This window comes from Arachis ipaensis, chromosome B09 (assembly GCF_000816755.2).
Source record: "Arachis ipaensis cultivar K30076 chromosome B09, Araip1.1, whole genome shotgun sequence".
Taxonomy (NCBI): domain Eukaryota; kingdom Viridiplantae; phylum Streptophyta; class Magnoliopsida; order Fabales; family Fabaceae; genus Arachis; species Arachis ipaensis.
Window position 1 is genome coordinate 5,032,819 of NC_029793.2, and position 8,073 is coordinate 5,040,891.

The window sequence follows — 8,073 nt, forward strand, 5'->3', positions numbered from 1 at the left end:
AGTCGACCTCCTGGGCCCCTTCCCGGTCGGCCCAGGACAAGTCAAATACCTCATTGTAGCCATTGACTACTACACCAAATGGGTAGACTGAACCACTCCTTTTTCACAATGGGGAGTCGACCTCCTGGGACCCTTTCCGGTCGGCCCAGGACAAGTCAAATACCTCATTGTAGCCATTGACTACTATACCAAATGGGTAGAGGCTGAACCACTAGCCACGATATCGTCCTCCAACTGCCGGAAGTTCATGTGGAGGCAGGTGATAACCCGTTTCGGCATCCCAGAGGTCGTTATCTCGGACAATGGGACCCAGTTCGCCGACAAGAAGTTCATGGAATTCCTCTCTGGCCTGGGGATAAAGCAAAAGTTCTCCTCAGTAGAACACCCCCAAACAAACGGGCAGGTAGAGGCCGCAAACAAAGTCATCCTTCTTGGTCTAAAGAAGCGCCTAGACAGTAAGAAGGGAAACTGGGCCGACGAACTCCCCTCCGTCTTATGGTCCTACCGGACAACCGAGCAAAGCGCCACGGGGGAAACCCCCTTTCGCCTCACCTACGGGGTCGACGCGGTAATACCAGTCGAAATCGGCGAACCAAGCCCCCGACTACTCCTCGCGGGCATGAGCGAAGCGGTTAAGAAAGACTTGATCGAAGAAACAAGGGAGATGGCTCACCTAACAGAAACGGCGCTGAAGCAAAAAATAGCCCTGCGTTACAACGCAAAAGTCCTCAAACGAGACTTCGAAGAAAGGGACCTCGTCCTACGACGCAACGATATCGGCGTCCCGACCCCAGGGGAAGGCAAGCTGGCGGCAAACTGGGAAGGTCCCTACAGGGTTAGGGAGGTACTCGGTAAGGGCGCTTACAAACTCGAAAAACTTGACGGCAAGGAAGTACCCAGAACATGGAACGCAGGTAACTTAAAGAGGTTCTACTCCTGATCCACCGGCTCGCCGACCAGAGAGTCTAGCCAAATAGTTAATATTTGCCCTGTCCACATAGTCAATTCATCTTGTTTGCTTACTTTGTCAAATACTTGCCCAACTGACGAATAGTTTTCACTTGCTCAAATTTCTTAATTGTTAAAACTTTTTTACTCCAATGTCTGCTCCTCATGACCAAAATCTAAAACGGCACCCCGGGACTGATCACCCCGGGAGCCAGACGGCTCATAGGCCTCAACCAATTCGACGACTACGCGACCAAATCAGTCCGAACTGCTACCAAATGAGAAAACGGCAAGACGGGCACAAGATATAAGCCCGCCCAGAATAAACGGTAACACGAAAACGGCAACATAACAAAACAATGAAACAAGCGAAAATCATAGCAATCAAACGACGATAGATTATAAAGCGTCAAAATACGGAACGGACAAGTAAAAATTGTTCGAGGCAAACAAAACGACAAAGTTTCAACAAGTTGTTCAACAAATGCACTACAAAATATCCTAAGTTACGAGGCTTCACTTTCTCGGCATATCGACAATTTTCCCGTCTTGGATAGTTTTGAAAACACCAATTGACGACGTCTCGAAATCAGGAGCAGCAATCTTCAGCTGAGCCTTCAGGGCATCTTCGGTCATCAAGATGGCATTCTTCCCTTGCTCCTTGGCCACCTTAAGCTTCTTCTTAAGATCAACGGCCTCTGCCTTAGCGGCCTTCGCTTCCGAGATGGCCTGCTCCCGTTCCTTTTCCAAAGCGACAACTCGACCCTGAGCGGCGTTCAGTTGATTTTCTAATGTCATCTCACGCTCAAGAAGCCGAGCCACGGTCTCATCGGACGCCTTCAGCCTCTCTGCAATAAACGACGACTTCTCCTCAGCAGCATTAAGCTTTCCCCCCATTTCGGACAGCTGGCCCTGGAGGAGCTCAACTTGAGCCTTAAAGTCATTATTCGCCTTGGCAGAAGACTCAAGCTTCCTCCGAAGCGCCTCCATACCAGATAGCTCAAACTCAGCCTTCCGAGCTATCACGGCCCCACGAAGCAAGGTGCGATACATCCACCTCGCCTGTCCAGACAGCTCGGTTGCATGAAAATGCTCTTCCGTCCCGGGTATCAACTGGGAGTCAATGAACTTGGAGGCATCAAAATTCCTCTCCATTACGGTTAGGACCCCCTCCGGGCTGGAAGACATCTTTCGCTTTTTAGGAGTGTGGATAAGCTCCACATCGCTATCTGGATGGGGGGAGAGGGTCGCCTTCCCGTCGGCAGGTCCCTCCTCACGGATAGGGGAAACTTGACCCCCTGGGCCCTGCTTTCCCGACGTCTCGGACTCCTGGGCAGGGGAAGCCTGACCCTCGTTTTCCCCTGGCGGACCCTCCGACTTGCCGGCCCCCTTTTCTTCGGCATTCTCATCATCACTAGCCTCAAAAAAGGTCTTCATCAGGTTCTCGAGACCGGTCACGGTGGCAGACATTTCCACTGCGAATAAAGAACAAGAACGTTAGTCGTCAAGCCGGAAAGAAGAAGAACAACGACAAAGAAACATAGACAAACAAAAAAGGCAACTCACGAATATAGCTTCGGCCGGCCTCCCGTTCACCCATAAGAAGGTGGGGATTCACAGGATTCTTTTCAAAGATAGCGAGAAGAACGTTCGCTATGTTCTTATCTACAGCCGACAACCTCTTGTACGATACTTTCACAAAAGGGTTTGACCCCGCGCCGAAGCTCCAGTAAGTCTGGATAAGGCGCTCCCCCTCTAACGACAACCAGAAGGGATGGCGACCCTTGACAGGACGAACTTTGAAATACTTATCTTTGAAACCATGGTAGGAATCCTCAAAAAGGCTAAAAATCTTCCTACCCTGGGCAGCACGGAAAGAAAGAAACCCTTTTCTCGCTTTCCCCTGTTTGGAGGGGTTGGTAAGGTTGAAATAAAAGAGAAAAACGTCCACCGACGCCGGCAGCTCCAAGTACTCGCAGACCATCTCGAAGCAGCGGATCAAAGCCCAGCTGTTCGGATGAAGTTGAGACGGACAGACGGATATCCGGTTCAACAGCGCCATTTGAAAATCGGAGAACGGTATCCGAACACCGACTTGTGTGAACATGGACTTGTAAAATAAAAAAATTATAAAAAAATTAATTTGATCAGTTTTATCATGTTATTTCTATATATTTTCTTCAAGTTATATTTAAAAATAAATAAATAATTCTCCTTCGAACTAAGAAAAAAACTATATAGACCATCAATAAAAAAACGGGTAATATCTAATTTTAAAAACAAATTTAATTTTACTCTTCTCTTCATACTTATTTCATTTTTATTATTTCGCAAATAAATATAACAAAGCAAAAAAACATTTATCAAACTATACTAAAAAAAATTTCTTTTTTATTTGGACTTCTAATAATAATGTACGGACTATCAATAAAAAATATAAGCCAACAAATCAATGAATCATAAAGGATCAATTTGTTATTAAAATGGGCTACACTATAAACACACATAATTCTTGTACGATTGTAATACTAGCCACAAATTCAGAAATTCAGAATTTTGTCGATGAATCCTTAAAGAACTATAAAATTCTTTAACAACCTCTAATTCTTGGTATAAGTACAACACACATTCACACACTTCTCATATACTTATCAATTTTTTTTTCTTCTATTATAGTCAGTAGAAGTTGAGCCCAAAACCTTTAAAGAGGAGACTGAATGCTATGTGAGTTAAGGCTCATTGGCACAAATCCTTGTTTGGAATGTTTTTCATTTCCACAATCATTTTTTTATGTTCACAATTCTAGATATCATATAAGAATTCCAAAATTAAGGATATGATGGGCCTGGGCTAGATATTAACAAATGAATGTCATAACTTAATCGGCCTAACGAAAGACTATAAAAAATTTCCTCCCTCATTGAAAAAAACAAAATTGACCCAAAAAATACATGTTGAGAAAAATAAAAAGGAAATGTTGTTCACATGTCATAACTTTCTATTATTTTTAATTGTTATATATGAGTTATTAGTTTTGGACATTTATTTTAAAATAAAAAATATTTTTTATTTTTTTTTTATAAAAGTTTCTAACTTTTAAAATATTTACTAATTCACTTATGTACTCAATAGCAATTCTTTATAAAATATATTCAAAATTAAAATTTTATAATAATATTTTAGAATAACATTCATTTATGTGGTATAGTGAAGGGAAATACTCTCGTAAAGATGGAGAAAACGTCTTTTTTTTAAAGATATTTTTTAATAATTAAAATTTAACATATATAATCACTTAAATTATATTATTTTTGTCAAAATTAGGTCAGATAAATTAATTTGATCTAAAAATAGTGAATCAAATTTTGAATCTGTTTAAATTAATATTATTTTTTATAAAAAATGATTACAATATCTCTATTATATAAAATGACTAAAAATATTAATTTATACCGGTTCAAAATTTAATTTATTAATTTTTTTGCTAAATTGATTTGTTCGATCTAATTTTAATAAAAATAATACAATTTAATTTATTTTATGTATTAAATTTTAATTTTTAAAAAACATATTTAAAAAAAAGACGTTTTTAACATCTTTATTTAAATGGCTTCTATAGTAAAATACGTAATATACGTCTTTTTGTTAGACGCTACTTCATCTCATCCCTTAATCTTGTCAGTTTTCATTCACCGTTAGTTCTTCTCACGTACATATGTCACTAAAATATAAACTGTTTTCTCTTCTCACCGTTTTTTCTTCGTCTTAATCCTAAATAGCACCTGTCACTCAATGTATATAAGTTCTGCATGTAATCATGTAGGAAGAATTTAAGTGTTTCTTTTGAACATAAAGAAACTTTATAGATGATCATAATAATGTTACTCAGATCAATGGTTATTTTTTATCTTCAGTTTTGATCGATAATGTATTCACAGGTTGAGTTGATAAGGTAAGTTAATTAGCCGATAATGAGAGGTTAGTGAAGGTCATTGTTACGTAATGAAGTTTATTCCAAGAAAACAACCAACAAAATTTAAAAGCATAAGATTCAGATCCGATTTTGAACCTTACCTATTATTCTTCATGAGTATTTAACTTTTGGCATTAAAAGAATAGAGGCAATTGTTCAGACACTCCTTGCAAAAAGATACTAAGATTCTTCCATCACTCTTTACCTTTAAAAGTGTAATACCTCTTCAAGCATTAATTTGCACTGATATTCTTTCTTCTTCCCTGTGTTTTCTTTGTAGATGCATGGTCTTGAAGGTCAAAGGATAAAGGAAATGAAGGTTATCTTCTGATACCTTATATTATACCTGTGCATAGATTTAGCTGCATAAATTGGTGGATAATTGAGAACTACTTGTGCAGAGATTTCTATTTCTTTTTGTCAATGGTTCTATCAGTTATCATAGGTCTGCAAAATTATACTCAATTACTGACATACTTTCAATGGGATTGGTATACACAGAATAGCATACCCCACACAGATTTTGAAGACCCTAGTAACAACATATTCTTAGGTAGCTGTGGCTGAATCAGTTAATTTGGATGTAACAATCTAACATGGTATTAGCAGTTCATAAATCTATCTTCAAAGCAGAAATCAATTGAAGAAAAATTTATTGATTCAAGAAAAAAGTTGAATAGGTGAACAATAATTACTTATCTACTTATTTGTTCATTAAACAATATATCAAGTAACCACAAAAATAAGTCAAAGAATAGAAGTTCTTTTCTTTTCATTCGATTTAATCAGCTTATAAATATATCCATGCAATTGTCCCTGAAGTTCTTTTCTTTTCATTCAAAATAAAAAGAATATGTAGAGCAAACTCACAACTGAAATCCACCTGCTATTGCAGCATTTGCAATTTCATAGACCACTTTTGCACTGTATGGAAGTGAAAAAGAAAAATTAAAGTCAAGGGTAACTGTGATTGAATACATTTATCCATAGGGTTAGTTTCTCCTAGCACACTTTTGATTAAACTCCAATATATTATCAATATTATAAAAAAAAACAAGCTAGAATTAACATCAACCACCAACTCAAGCAAACAAGAAGCATGACATCCACACAAGTATATTATTAAATAAAAAAAAAAGTAGCCTTGGCAAAGTGCCATGTTAAGAAAAATCAAAATTGAAAATATGAAAAAGAAAACATTGAATGAAAAAGAAGAGCAGAAAAAAGAGAAACCTGTTAACTCTGACGCAAGCTATGACACCAAAATTCTCAATGTGAAAAATTGTTTTGTCAGGGGAAGATGCTGAAACTGAAAGATGAATATCTTTGTAATCTTGAGTTAAAGCTTATTGAAATTAAAAAAGAAAATTATATGTTTATTGGACTAAATCAAAATTATTATTAATATTATTATTAATGATACACATTAATTTTTTAACTTTGTTCTATTTTGTTTTCTGATTGCTTATTTGACTAGAGTAATATATTGTTTATTTTCAGTTTCCTCAGTTCTTTATAGAATATGAAAATATTTCTCTTTAATTTTGAATTCCTTTGACTTACTAAAATCTATTTTAAAACCTTTCTCTTGAAAAAAAAAAGACCAATTTTATCGAAAATAATTAAAATTACCAACGGCATAATTTAACATTTACATCAATATTTCTTTTTAATATATAATTTGGATACCATCTAAATTCTAATGGCAAGATTGAAATATGAGATGAAAGCATTGCACTGACTCAAATTCCAAAGGAAGTTAGCCTCTGAACTGTGGTTCTTTGTTATGTACATGATTCGAATCGAGATAAAGTCTTGGAAGAATTGTTTATTAATCTTCTGTCATGTTAGCATATTCAAATGGTACAATTGCAATACAAAAATTATACATACATAATATTAAACTATTCTTCTACCTTAACCATGACAACAATTAAAAAGTTTCGTGACTCACAAATTCAGCCCAACAAACTCATTCTAACTTTCTGTTCTTTTCTTGTTGGACAAGAAAGACCCTTTGGACCTTCTCAAACCGCCCGAATCTTCCCCGTCATGTATTTCCTGAAAGGTTCCATATGAGGACGGCGAATAAGCTTGCGGAATATCCAAAGCGACTGCCCTTTGAAGGGCCGCGTGGTACTCTTGGCTGTGCTCCCGAGCCAGTGATTCTTGCCGGACCATCTTTTGTTCTGCCGGAATTTCCATATGCTGATCTTTCTCTAGCATTAAATTGATATATTTGAAGGATATCCCTATATAATATTGAAGGTTAGATTACTCAGCAAATTCATATAGTTTCAATTAATTGTGATAAAATTGGAAAAGAATAGAAAAAGAAAAGAATGCGAACTTTTATTGATTGTTGATTGATTGAATTGAATTGTAAACTATGAAGGTAAAACTAAGTATATATAGAACATTGGCCTATGAAAGATAAAAACAAATAAAGATAAGAACAACTAAAGATAAGATAAGATAAAATAATAAAGACTAAAATTGTAACTGAATTTATGTATTCTGTTAGACTGAATTTGTAGACCACGAGGTGGAACAATAGTTTAATACATAATAACATTGGAAAACTCCACCAAAATCAGGTTACATAAGTTATATGTCAAATTTAAGAAAAAAATGCTATTCTATAACCCTGGAGGTAGAAATACCAGTAGCATGTCCTCTTGATGGTGGTAAGAAGTTGTTCTAACAATTGCTTTCAAGAACAGTTCATTGTGAAAGTCCTCCAAAACTAAGAAGCAGAAGCACCTTGCCAAGATTTGTATATATCCAAACAAATTGATTAAATTAATTATGGCATAATAATTAATTAACAATGCAAGTACAACATTCTAAATTAATTTCCAAAATCATTTGTATTCAAGTGTACCATGGATGAGACCAGTTAAGTGAAGTCAATTTTTATTAGGGTAATCTTTTCTTATAACTTCAGCTGTTTGTAACAAATGTTGAATTTAAAATTCATCCAAATCAGTATCCACCACTTCATCAAGAAGTTCATAACATTTCCATATGTTCACCTCTGCCTTATTTAATTTTTCATACTCATCTCTCATTTTTTTCACCTATATATAAAAAAATTAAATTTTTAAAATATTTGAAATTAAAATTAAACATGTGATCAAGAATTTCTTATA